This window comes from Bubalus kerabau, chromosome 3 (assembly GCF_029407905.1).
Source record: "Bubalus kerabau isolate K-KA32 ecotype Philippines breed swamp buffalo chromosome 3, PCC_UOA_SB_1v2, whole genome shotgun sequence".
Lineage (NCBI taxonomy): Eukaryota > Metazoa > Chordata > Mammalia > Artiodactyla > Bovidae > Bubalus > Bubalus kerabau.
In genome coordinates, this window is record NC_073626.1 from 158028955 (window position 1) to 158043339 (window position 14385).

Genomic DNA, 14385 nt, shown 5'->3' on the forward strand with positions numbered 1-14385 from the left:
AATACAATGCAAATGCTAAGTAAACAGTTGCAAGTACACAACAAATTTGAGTTTTACTTTGGGGAACTTTCTGGAATGTTTTCCCAGAGAGAGAGAGAGATATAACAGCTGGTTCTCAACTTATTAAAAAGGTTGATTTAGGCATCAGCAATGGTGACTTCAACCTCCTCCTGGCTCAGTACTGATGGAAGTGATCTGCTTGACAATCTCAGAAGGACTGTGCAGGCCCATGGGTCACTTGTGGATCCTCACCTGACCAAGTCTTAGAACCTTCATCACACGGAGTTTTCCTTGTAGTTATTCTCAGTCTTGGTAGGCATCAGAACAGGTCCTTTCACTTGGAGATCCCTTTCTTTTGCGCCTCTGATCAGGTCAGCACATACCTTCTCCAGAGATTTCACGTTGCAGCTGGTGATGGTGATCTAATCTGGTGAATGGCCACCTCTGGCTCCATGGGAGTCTTGCTCTTGTCTTTAATGGCCATGGATGCTCTGGTTTCCTGACCAACTCGTTCTTCTGCAAGAGTGAACAGCGGTGAGTCAGGAGCAGGAGTGGGTGGCCCAGCGTTCCACTGCAGCGGAAACCGTGTTTTCCTCAAAGAGCTCCCAGATACTTTTGATCTGAGGTTGGTTGAATCTGTGGATACAGAACCCCCAGATACAGATTGCTATCTGTTCTATTAGTTACCTATTAATATTGTATTAATATTGTATTATAATATTGTATTATAATATTAATATTAATTAATAATATTAATTGTGTTAATATTGTAATATAATACTAATATTGTATTCCAAAATTATCATCTATCCTTTTAAAACATATATTCTTCCTTACTGTCTCCAAATTCAAAAGATTCATGCAGTCATGAGTTTAATGTACTATTTTTATTATTTCCCTAACTAACACTTGAAGATTTCTCACTGTATATCAGGTCCCTCTCTAAATACTTTATCAATATTAGCTTATTGAATTTTCACAACAACCCTCTGAGGTAGAAGCTACTATTACTCCCATTTTACAGATGAGGAAATTGAGGCTTAGACTGATGAGCAGGAAATCACAGTAGTTAGTAGGACTGGGATTGGACTCCAGGTAGAAGGGCTCTAGAACTTGAGTTTCACCTGAGTTTAAGTTAATTCCTATGCTATTCTGCTATATCCTTTTTTAATACAAAGATTTTAAGCTATTAGAAAGTTTTCATTTTAATTCATATACTGTCTCAAATCATCTCATAGACCACTCAATTTTACATCAACACTTGGAGAAATACCAGCTGAGTGTAAAAGAATTCTGGATTCAGAGAAGACTTGATTTCAATTCCCTTTTCACTCCTTACTTGCTTTGTAGCCCTGAGCAAACTTCCTGACCAGTGTAAGCCTCAGTATCCCCCCATGGGGACCTTAGATAGGAATTCCTACTTCTCTCACTGGTGGTTGTAGAGACTGAAGAAATCATGCCACTGCAAATGCTTTGGGAAACATTATGGCTGCAAGTCAACATCATCCCCTCTAATGATGAAGAAATGTTTAAAATTAAGGAAATGGTGCCCCTACTTTTTCACTACAAGCAGCCCCTGCTGGTTGAAAAATCTTTCAAATAAAAAAGTAGATCCTTACGTTTCCTTTGTGCTGTAGAGGCTGTTGCTGCTGCTGCAGATCCAAAATAAATTACTTCATGAAGTAAGGTCTGTTTATATTATCCCACTACCTGATGACTTCCTGTGTATAACATTCAAATACGAGCATCTCAGCCAAAGGTCCATAAAGCCACTTCCCCCACACTTTACACTTCACCGTGCTAAACATCTGCTTTTCTTGGCCACCTGAGTTGATGAGTTTCACTTTGCACCATGGTGAGGTCCAGGTGTCAGGCGAGGACCCAGACATTTTCTTCCCTCGTTGCCTCAAGCGGGGTATGGTTTATAGTCCCATTTCCCCCACAAGAGCTGGTGATGAGGGAGACACTGCAGCTGGGCGTCATTACCCTCAATCAACGGCCGTGACATTTTTTTGAAGGTAGCAGGCAGGGCTGAAGAAGGTTGCATTCTCACATTTTCAGCCAGGTTGGAGCTGTGGCCATCTGGAAAGATGGATATGAGTATAAACTTCAGTGAGGGAACTTCAGTTTTTCCTTCTTTGGGAGCTCCTACAACTTAAAAATTCCTGGTGTCCTCATCCTGGGTGGAATGTGTTTCCTAGATGCAACCTGCAAGAGTAGACGGGGTCTCATCTCTGTTCCTTCTGCTCCTCCTCATGATCCATACGAAGTGAGATAAGGAAGGTGATGCTCATGGGGTGTTTTGATATCTTGGCAGGAACAGTTATATGCGATGAATCAACGAAACCTGACATTATGGATGTCTTTGGGGTGTCCACGGGGGTCTCCTACCTGATTGCAACAACCCTTCAGTATCAAAGGATTTGAGTCCTGTGTCCATTCTCACTATGGGGAGCACGTCTCTGTATAACAGAGAGCTTCACCTGATAACTGATCACCGTGAATGAGAGGCAAGATACACACAGAGGAAACATCTCCTAAATTCCACCTGGCTTGTCCCTGTGCGTCCATCTGTCAAACCGGAGCCTCCCAACATGCAAAGACAGCGATTCTCTTACTGAAACAATCTGGATCGTACTAGAGCTTATTTAAAAAATGATTCAAAATGTGTTGCAGCTATACCAACACACTGATACCCCAGGCACAGCCCTTCACAGCATTTTATTTAATAACACAGGGACCTTCATGGTTTGATAACATCTCAAAGGATGGTGGTACAAATGGAAAATGGACCAAGAGTGCAAGCTTACATTCTCTCCCGAAAGAGATTCGTGTACAGGGTACTGCCTGTCTGATGCAGCTGTGTCCTGCATTCAGTCAGGTCCTGTAAAGAACTGTCCTCAAACTCCTCCATTGTCATGAGAACAGATCATTTTTTTAATGGTCCTGGTTGACTATTAATAACTCTATTCATTTAACTGCATGGGATTTCTTCTTCAATTGTCCCTTTATTGCTGAGATAAATTAAAACTGGATTTTTAAAATTGGCTTCAAAAATGTGACCTGTCCAGGAAGTTCTCCAGTGGTGTCCAGTGGCTAAAACCCCATGATCCCAGTATAGGGGTCCCAGATTCAATCCCTGGTCAGCAAACTAGATCCCACATGCTACAACTAAGACCTGGCACAGCCAAATAATTTTTTTAAAAAAACGAGTCTTGTAAAGCAATTATACTCCAATAAAAAATGATTACTCTGAAAAAAAAAAAAAAACAGGTCTGTCTTTATATAGATACAGTGGAATACTACTCAGCCATTAAAAAGAATGAGATACTGCAGGAACATGGATGCAGCTAGAGATTGACATACTAAGTGAAGCAAATCAGAAAGAGAAAGACGAATACCTTATGATACAGCACTTACATGGGGAATCTAAAACATGGCACAGATGAACCTAATATCTATGAAACAGAAATAGACCCACAGACATAGAGAATAGACTGTGGTTACTAAGTGGGAGGGAAGAGGGGAAGTGGGAGAGGGATGGACGGGGAGTTTGGAGCTAGGAGATGCAAACTATAATTTACATACAGAATGGATAAACAACAAGGTCCTACTGTATAGCACAGGGAACTATATCCAATCTCCTGGGATAAATCATAATGGAAAAGAATATTTTACAGAAGAATGTGTATAACTGAGTCACTTTGCTGTACAGCAGAACTTAACATTGCAAATCAACTATACTTCAATTAAAAAATCTTTTTAAAATGTGAACTATCCTTCATATCACCCAATATCACTCATTTTTTCACTCCCCCCACACACCCCCTTTTTGCTACTGTGGTTTATATTCCCAGGCTATGGCCCTAGAGAGCATCCTGTCCCTAAAACCTTCAGGCTTTAGATTCAGTCCACCTTTATTTACAAGGGATTCTGCTTCCGGTGCTGTGTTAGATGTCTCCACATGCACTCCCTCATTTGATCCCCAAAGTTTTAAGATAAGCAGAATGTCCCCATTGCACAAGCAGGAAAACCCAGGCAGGTGGGGGAAACCGACCTTGCAGTGGCTGAGCCAGGACATACTTCCAGGTCTTCTCCAAGTCCCACACACTCTGTGTTAAATAGAGAACTTCAGCTCCTCTTCCCTCTGCTCTGAGCTACCTCAACCAACATCACGAGGTACTTACTCTCCTCTCTGTAGGAAGGGTTCTCTCTTTTTTCCATCCATGCTTAGAAGTCCAACCTCACCGGGCTCCTGCAGGACCTGTCTTCCCTGTAGCTCATGTTTCCTCCTTTCCACTGACTCCTCCATCTCCTTTTCTATTGCAGTCAGATTCCTAAAAAAACCACATTGTTCGATTCCTACCTGCTACTCTCTCCCTTAAAATTGCCCACCAGAAAGACAGTTTCAATTCACTGCTGGTCTTTTCCTTTATTTTTACCATGTTCTGATTCCATCCAGATTTGAGCCAGACAAGCATATGCTGATCTGTGTGCCAAGAGGCAATATATCCAGATATACACTCTTATCCTCAAATTATTTAAAGCAGCTTACTAAATATTTTTCCAGGTCTTTTGTTTCCCTTTTAATTGTTAAACTATTCAAGCTACCTCTAAGTAAGAATTATGTCCTCTTGCTTCCAGTAGTGAGCACAGGACATGCAGGCAATCAAATCAGAATTAAACAAGAACTAGAATTCAAACCACTTTTACAAAACAAAATCAAATGCACTTGCTCTCCAAATACCAAAGCTCCCATAACATCAGAGAACAGAAGAAGAGTGATGTTATTTAGGAAACAAAAAATTATTTTGCAAGTTGGCTAAGGTTACATGTGAAATTGAAAGTGTTAGTTGCTCAGCCACATCCAACTCTGCGACCCTATGGACTATAGCCCACCAGGCTCCTCTGTCCATGGAATTCTCCAGGCAAGAATACTGGAGTGGGTAGTCATTTCCTCCTCCTCCAGGGGATCTTTCCAACCCAGGGATTGAACCTGGGTCTCCTGTATTGCAGGCAGATTGTTTACTGCCTGAGCCATAGAAGCCCCACTTTCCACAGATAGAGGAGAGATGAAAAGAAGAAATTTCAAATTTTAAACTCTGTTAAAAACTTGAGGTAACTGTGTTAGCAGGAATATAGAGGGCAAAACACTCAGGTGCATTGCTGGCATGAGTGTAAATTACTAACACATTTTCAGGGGAAAAAATGTATTAATCTATATGTTAAAATAAAAAATGCATATATTCTTTGACCTAGCAGTTCTACTCATTTAAAACTAATTCCACAGGTTTACTCATATCTTTTCACACAGAAAGGCATGCTGTAATATTGCAGCATTTAAAAAATGAGGCAGCTTAATATCATATGAAATAATCTCCAAGATAAGGTGTGCAAAAAAGGAATATGCAGAACGTGTGTATAAGGTGCTAATGATGGTGAAGGTAAGACACACACACACACACACACACACACTCACAGAGCTGCATTTGAAAAAACTGTAAACCCATGAACACACACATACACATTTGGACTTGAAAAGACTGTCTCTGGCAGCTTATACCAGAATATTCTCTTAGTGTTTGCCCTTGGAGAGAGGAATCAGGAACTGGAGACCTGGGGTGGGAAGAAACTTTGTTTCCTTCTACATTTTTATGTGGTGACTTAAAATATTTCTTTGCTCCGGAATTAAAGTGTTGTTTTTTTTTTTTAAGCGAAAAGAATTGTTTTAAAAAAATTTTTAAAGCTTGAGTTAACATGACTTGTTTTAATCTCCAATTTGGTGTTAAGAATGGCTGTAATTTAAACATTTGCAGTTAAGTGTGAAGAGTTGCTGTAAAATTTGAAAGGCACGCTTGGGCCAGCTCTGAGTTGAGGTGCGCCAGCCACGAATCTAAGATGAAAGAGAATTTCCTGTTGCCTCCCGTTGGTTTTGAGCTTCACTGTTTACAGAACTTTTCGATGAAGTGTTACTATAAGAAGGCAAAAATTACTTAATCCAGAGGCAAAAGCCAGTCTCACTAGTTCACATTCATGTCACTTTGGTCATAACAATGATCATCGGCTATACTTGAGAGATGTTTCTAGAGACAATCTCACTGTTCCATGAAACACATTTCTGTCTTACAGGTTCTGGTTCTCAGGATTTAAGCAATAACATCAACCAGCCACAGGCCAACCTGTCTTTAGAGCAGGTGGAAGGAGGCATCTTAAGGTCAATAAGGCTCAAGTCAGTATCACTCCATCATTTCAGCTATGTCTTCAAGCTCTCTCTATTCCCAACACTCAATCGCAAGTTTATGGCACCAGGACAAGTCCAGACCTTCCGTTTCTGGCTCAGAATAACTTTGCTATCCTCCCTCAGGGTCCCCCTAATACAACATCTTCTCAGCAATCAACCTCACACCCCAGGAAAGAAGGGGGAATTCCGGAGGCCAGGACCCCCTGAGCCACCCAGGAGGCACCAGAAGACGGCCATCCGCAGACATCCTGGGACCTCGGGTAGTTCCGGTCCTCCATCCGCAGACATCCTGGGACCTCGGGTAGTTCCGGTCCTCGTCACGGGAGTGACCGGGAGGCAAGTTTACCGCAGCCACTGTAGTCAAGTGGAAATAAATTTTTAATAATAAGAACAGCAGCAGTGGATTGATACTTCGGCTCTTCCAGAACAGCCGTCCAGGGATACTCCAGCCTTAAAGTGTTCTCTGTTAAAGCCAGAATTGATATTTCCACCCCACCGGGGAACAGTTCAGCCCTTAATCTCTTGCAAGGAGCAATCAACTTGAGAACCAACAGCAGCTGAGGGCCTGGCCAAGGCCAGGTAACCTGTGAGTGAGTGACCACTGAGGAATTGAGAGGTTTCTTAGTGTCTCTGTCTTTCTCACTAGTCTTTCTTTCCAACTTCCCTGTAGGTATGGTAAATCCAAATGCATAGGTCTCAGAAACAGTAACACATTTTCTCCGGGCACCAAGCAGTCTTAGCATGCTAAGATGCTTTTAACCACCCACTGTTGCTTCTTCACCAGAGCTTCTGGCACCCATCAAGAAAAGAGACCACCTCATATGCCCTCCTCAATCTTGTTATGTGCCGTCCAAACACACCTATGGGAGGAGAAATACTCGCAGGCACACGATGTGAATTATGTCTTTACATACCTGATCTACTGACTATTCCTGAGCCCTCGTGCAGTATGAAAGAGAACACAATGCAAGTCAAACCTGAATTGATTTTAGCCAGATTTTTCCATGAACATGGGCTTATAAATCACTATATGTGTCAAACTCTGCCCTTTTCCCCTGATTGGTAATCACTCTCTTAGTAACTTGGGAGATCTAAACTAGACATGTATAGCTACCATGGGCTTGACTGGGTTATTTATTTAATTCAGCTGAGAATCGGTGATGTTAGGTTCTATTAATTCACTGACAAACTATTTTCAAGTTAATGCTTCAGAGCCAACTTCTTTTTGAGATGTGCAGTAAGAAGTAGTTCTCCATTTCTGGTTTCACTTTGTTGTTGTCCTAACTATTCACATAAGAAAACAAAACCCCTCAAATGCGCTCAAGTTTCACAGACATATTTTTCTTCGTATGTTTACTCAGAAAAGAGTCCAAGCCTACAGTTTCATTTTCATATTTTACATTAATAGCCAGAGGATGATTCCAAGCCAATCCAAAAATCCTAGTTATTCTGAATTGAAGCTAAAATTATGAAAACTTGTTATAACCATAAATTATGTCTGGCTTTTAAACTATCTCCATTGCACAGATATAATTTAGCCACACTTTGTGTTAAAAGAATTTTAATGATTTTTAAAAGAGGGTTTGTGTCTTTTCTTTCCTTTTATTCCGACTGACTTGTTCAAGTTCTGTGGTGCTGAGACCTGGAGTTAAGTGAAATATTGATACTATATTATTCATAATGGACTTTGAAAAATTCAAGTGCAAGAAGAGAATAAAAGCTCTCCAGTGTTTGCCTATTGAAGGAAGAGGAGAAACAAATAAGCAGTCAGAGCTTTATGATTCAAAACAATGGCATGTACTAAATTCCTCATAAACAGGTAAATTCTCAAGGATCACCTTTTAACCCCACAACTAGAAGTTCGTGATCCCATGACTCAGAAATACCAGCCTGCTTCAGTCACATTGCTTTCCCGCATCCATATCTACGTCTCCATCTTTTAAAAAGCATACATTTCTTTCTTATTTTTACCACTCAACTTCAAATGCCCTCTTTTGGTCTGAGCTACAAGATCAACAAAAACTGGTCAGAACAGACTTTTCAGATGTTTTAATTTTTTTTTCTTCTTATCTTTGTGAGGATGCTCTGATAAAAAGGAAAAACACATGGCCTCTGAAAATCATTCAAAAATTTTGTGGTCCTCCTCCCAGAATGCTCCTTTTACCTTAGATGGTGCTCCCTCCACATGTCCAAGTCCTTCCCACCCTCCAAATTACATTAAGGATGGTTCTAATGACATTTGTTCCCCTTATGTGTGTGCTCAGCCACAGTCATGTCTGACTCTTTGTGACCCCATGGACTGTAGCCTGCCAGGCTCCTCTGTCCATGGAATTTTCCAGGCAAGAATACTGGAGTGGGTTGCGATTTCCTACTCCAGGGGATCTTCCCCAACCAGGGATCGAACCTGCATCTCTTGCGTCTCCTGCATTGGCGAGCAGATTCTTTACCACTGTGCCACCTGGGAAGCCCCCTTTGTCCCCTAAGACCTAGCAAAGAAGCAACCCCACATGAGCACAAATAGGACTGTGAGGGGTGATGCTGTGCTTTTCTGCTCTGGAGGGAGCTCTAAATCACAGTCTCTCATGGCTTTCATGTCCCCACAGGATGAGCTCAAGGTGAGGCAGAGGCTAGATAAGATGACATCCAGAGTAAAAACACTTAGTCTAAAGCTTAGCTGTAACTCTTTTCTCTGAGGCAGTATGCCGCGCACACCTGTGGTTCAACAATGGCCTCTCTTCATTCCTTCCCACTCATCCTTAAGGCTCTCCATGGACGTTTCATTCTGACTTGTTGGAGTTGTCCAAAGAGGAAGCTACTCAACAGCTTCTTTTCCTGAAAGTATAGTCTATTTCCCAAAACAAAATATCACTTTAGATAATCAAACATATATAGGTGTAGGAAAAAATTGTAAAAGACATTGTAACGGTGCCAAACAACCCTTTGGACTGTAGCCCACCAGGCTCCACCGTCCATGGGATTTTTCAGGTAAGAATACTGGAGTAAGTAGGTTGCCATTTCTTCCTCCAGGGGATCTTCCCAACCCAGGGGTTGAGCCTGAGTTTACTGTATCTCCTGCATTGCAGGCGGATTCTTTACTTTCTGAGCCATAAGGCTGTCTTTAATTTTGAGCTATTTTGTAATTTTGTAAGTTGTGGATAATAGATGGTAATGCAAAGGATTCTTGTCCATAGACATTCAAATGAATTTTGTTCCCTGAAAATACAATTGGTTGTTCTTTCCTTCTGTGGAATGAGCTCCTTTTGCATCTACTTGTAAATTTATTGCTGCATTATTGCCTGGTCTTTGAATCTTCCTTTGAATCAGTTGTAATATCTTACTCATGCCCTCATTCATTAATGATTTAAATAACATCACTAACTCATGTTCATTTTGTATCTGAGGTTTATAATGATATTCTATTTTGAAAATTATTCTTTAACAGGAGGAATCCAGAGGACAATACAAAACTTTCCTTTATTTTTCTCATTGAGTGATAATCTATGGAGCTCACCTCAGGGAGGCAGCAATGGCCACCCCCCGACTCTGGTCTCTATGCTTGTTCTCTGCCACCCTCATCCCTAAAGACTTCTCCTTATTTTCAGTCATTTACCCCCACAATGGGCTCCCAGCCAGTAAGTTCCATTGAAGGCAGGAGAGAAGAATATTCTGATGCTTCAGTTTCCTCAACATATTACAGCTACAGAAAAAAACAAACTTTCCTATTGCTAGTGTTAATGAGACCTAAACTCCAGTGGATTATACTAATTCCAATTTTTAGAAATTCCCTCCAAGAAAGAGGGTAGGAAGGAAGGGCCTAAAACTCCACTGTATTACTCTGTATTACCTTTCTTTTCCTGTTAAAAAGGTATGTTGCTCTAATAACTCGTAAGGGAAAAGAATCTGAAACAAACATATCAGTTCAGTTCAGTTGCTCAGTTGTGTCCAAATCTTTGCAGCCCCATGGACTGCAGCATGCCAGGCTTCCCTGTCCATCACCAACTCCTGGAGCCTGCTCAAACTCATGTTCATTGAGTTGGTGATGCCATCCCAACCAACTCATTCTCTGTCATGCCCTTCTCCTCCTGCCTTCAATCTTTCCCAGCATCAGGATCTTTTCTAACGAGTCAGTTCTTCGCATCAGGTGGCCAAAGTATTGGAGCTTCAGTGTCAGTCCTTCCAATGAATACTCAGGACTGATCTCCTTTAGCATTGACTGGTTTGATCTTGCAGTCCAAGGGACTCTCAAGTCTTCTCCAGCACCACAGTTCAAAAGCATCAATTCTTCGGTGCTCAGCCTTCTTTATGGTCCAACTCTCACATCCATACATGACTACTAGAAATACTATAGCTTTGACTATATGGACCTTTGTCAGCAAAGTAATGTCTCTGCTTTTTAATACGCTGTCTAGGTTGGTCATAGCTCTTCTTTCAAGGAGCAATCATCTCTTAATTTCACGGCTGCAGTCACCATCTGCACCGTATGCATATACCGAATCATTTTCCTGAATACCTGAAACTAACACAACACTGCAAATCAACTAGACCACAATTTAAAAGTGGGGAAGAAAGGTCTGTTGCTAATTAGTCTTCCCATTAATGAAGAAGGTTTCTGCGGCTCCACTCTACGCTTTCATTCTGTTTCTTTCATGGATGTTAACCAGTTCTGTGAAACACTGAGTGTTTGCTGGATGGCAGGATTGTCCTATCTACTAGAAGTTCACAGATCTCAAAGGGGTCCCAATTTTGACAGAATCACCTCCACATGAACTAAGAGACATAACACAATAGAGACATGCAGCCACTAAGAAACCTGCACACTTTTAGGGTCTCTATCTTGAAGACAATGTCCAGCCTGTGGCAAAATCACACAACCAAAGGCTCAGCAGAGCACTCAAGCCTAAGGTTCTTGACTTCTTTGAGAAAGATTTGAATAAACCCAACAATTTCAGGCTTCCCTTGTGGCTCAGACTGGTAAAGAATCTGCCCACAATGCAGGAGACCTAGGTTCAATCCCTAGGTCAGGAAGATCCCCTAGAGAAGGGGACAGCAACCCACTCCAGTATTCTTGCCTAGAAAGGCTGCTGAGTTACAGCTCATAGAGTTGCAAAGAGTCAAACATGATTGAGTAACTAAAATGAGACGACTGACAATCTCAGACCAGATCCAATCTGAACACAGGACAGTAGAGATCAGGTACTTCTGATGGCTAATTATCAAGTTACTACTAACAATCCTTTTATTGTGCCCATCTTTGTATGAAATGTTCCTTTGGTATCTCTAATTTTCTTGAACAGATCTCTAGTCTTTCCCATTCTATTGTTTTCCTCTATTTCTTTGCATTGATCACTGAGGAAATCTTTCTTATCTCTCCTTGCTATTCTTTGGAACTCTGCATTCAAATGGGTATAGCTTTACTTTTCTCCTTTGCCTTTTGCTTCTCTTCTCAGCTATTTGTAAGGACTCCTCAGACAACCATTTTGCCTCTTTGTGTTTGTTTTTCCTGGGGATGGTCTTGGTCACTGCCTCCTGTACAATGTCACGAACTTCCATCCATAGTTTTTCAGGCACTCTGTCTATCAGATCTAATCCCTTGAATCTATTTCTCACTTCCACTGTAAAATTGTAAGGGATTTGATTTAGGTCATACCTGAATGTTCTAGTGGTTTTCCCCACTTTCTTCAATTTAAGTCCATTGGCAATAAGGAGTTCATGATCTAAGCCACAGTCAGCTCCTGGTCTTGTTTTTGCTGACAAAGAGTTTCTCCATCTTTGGCTGCAAAGAATATAATCAATCTGATTTCGGTATTGACTGTCTGGTGATGTCCATGTGTAGAGTCTTCTCTTGTGTTGTTGGAAGACGGTGTTTGCTATGACCAGTGCATTTTCTTGTCAAAACTCTGTTAGCCTTTGACCTTTGAAGCATCACTACAAACAAAGCTAGAGGAGGTAATGGAATTCCAGTTGAGCTATTTCAAATCCTAAAAGATGATGTTTTTAAAGTATTGCACTCAAAATGCCAGCAAATTTGGAAAAACTCAGCAGTGGCCACAGGACTGGAAAAAGTCAGTTTTCATTACAATCTCAAAGAAAGGCAATGCCAAAGAATGCTCAGACTACCACACAATTGCACTCTTCTCACAATGCTCAAAATCCTCCAAGCCAGGCTTCAACAGTATGTGAACTGTGAACTTCCAGATGTTGAAGTTGGATTTAGAAAAAGCATAGGAACCAGAAATCAAATTGCCAACATCCTTTGGATCATCGAAAAAGCAAGAGAGTTCCAGAAAAATATCTACTTCTACTTTATTGACTACGCTTTATTGACTACTTCTGCTTTATTGACTACTATTGACTGCGTGGATCACAACAAACTGTGGAAAATTCTTAAAGAAATGGGAATACCAGACCACCTGACTTGCCTCCTGTGAAATCTATATGCAGGTCAAGAAGCAACAGTTAGAACTGAACATGGAACATCAGTTTGGTTCCAAATTGGGAAAGGAGTACATACATACAAGGCTGTATATTGTCACCCTACTTATTTAACTTATATGCAGAGTACATCTTGTGAAATGCCACATTGGATGAAGCACAAGCTGGAATCAAGATTGCTGAGAGAAATATAAATAACCTCAGATATGCAGATGACCCCACACATATGGCAGAGATCAAAGAAGAACTAAAGAGCCTCTTGATGAAAGTGAAAAAGGAGAGTGAAAAAGTTGGCTTAAAACTCAACATTCAGAAAACTAAGATCATGGCATCTGGTCCCATCACTTCATGGCAAATAGATGGGGAAGCAGTGGAAACAGTGACAGACTATTTTGGGGGGCTCCAAAATCACTGCAGATGGTGACTGCAGCCATGAAATTAAAAGACGCTTGCTTCTTGGAAGAAAAACTATGACCAATCTAGACAGCATATTAAAAAGCAGAGATATTACTTTGCCATGTAGTCAAAGCTATGGTTTTACCAGTAGTCATTTATGGATGTGAAAGATGGACTGTAAAGAAAGCTGAGCTCCAAAGAATTGATGCTTTTCAACTGTGGTATTGGAGAAGACACTTGAGAGTTCCTTGGACTGCAAGGAGAACCAACCAGTCCATCCTAAAGAACATCAGTCCTGAATATTCATTGGAAGGACTGATGCTGAAGCTGAAACTCCAATACTTTGGCCACCCGATGTGAAGAAATGACTCATTGGAAAGGACTCTGATGCTGGGAAAGATTGAAGGCAGAAGGAGAAGGGGACGACAGAGAATGAGACGGTTGAATGACATCACCAACTCAATGGCCATGAGTTTGAGCAAGCTCCAGGAGTTGGTGATGGACAGGGAAGCCTGGCGTGCTGCAGTCCATGGGGTCGCAAAGAGTCGGACACAACTGAGTAACTGAACTGACTAACAATCCAAAAAATGTCACTGCTTAGCTTGCCTTTCAGGATGACAGTTTGTGAAATACAGGGTTAAGAACGCTATCTCACAGGGCCTGTGAGTGAAAGGGACACTCTGCATTGAGACTCTACATTTGGTGGGGCGGCGGGGGAGGGGGCAGTTCTGGTTGGGGATCCCCTCCTAAAGTAAGCGGGCAATATATTCTGCTGACCTCCAAGAGGCTTCCAGAGTTTGTCATGTTTTATGAGTCCGTTTTAGAGTACATTCTAGACCTCCCTCCCTTTCCAAGGTCTCAGGCTTCACAGGGCTTTTAAACTTTCTATTTCGTTACAGTACAAACAACACTACTAGCCGGCCTCCTGCTTCTCCCCTCAGGCTATGCGGAATTATTCATACTCAAGGTCTAAAGTGGAAAGGGAGCATGAAGGGAAAACAGACCAGGGAGTGAAAACAAATTAGCAATCCAAACAGCCCTCTCCCTGCCTGTCACAGAGAAGGCCTTTGGTGTCTCCTCCTAGAGTCAAGGGGTTTTCTGAGTCGAAGATTAAAGGATACATTTTCAGGATTCAGAGAACAGATTCTGAAATGTATATCCACCCAAGGCGACCAAGACAAATCGCACATCTACAGAACCAGGGTGTGCCTTCAGCTCTGCAGGAGTCTCCACGCTGGATTAGCCTGGCGTGAAAGTTTAGTATTCTGCACCTACCAGCAACAAGCCAAAAAGCACAGTTCATAGTTTCCTTCATG

General features: G+C 41.6%; 1 pseudogene; it reads right to left on the reverse strand.

Moving 5' to 3' along the window:
- LOC129647830 (40S ribosomal protein S20-like) overlaps positions 1 to 14385 on the reverse strand; it is a 25886-nt pseudogene continuing 11501 nt past the window's right edge.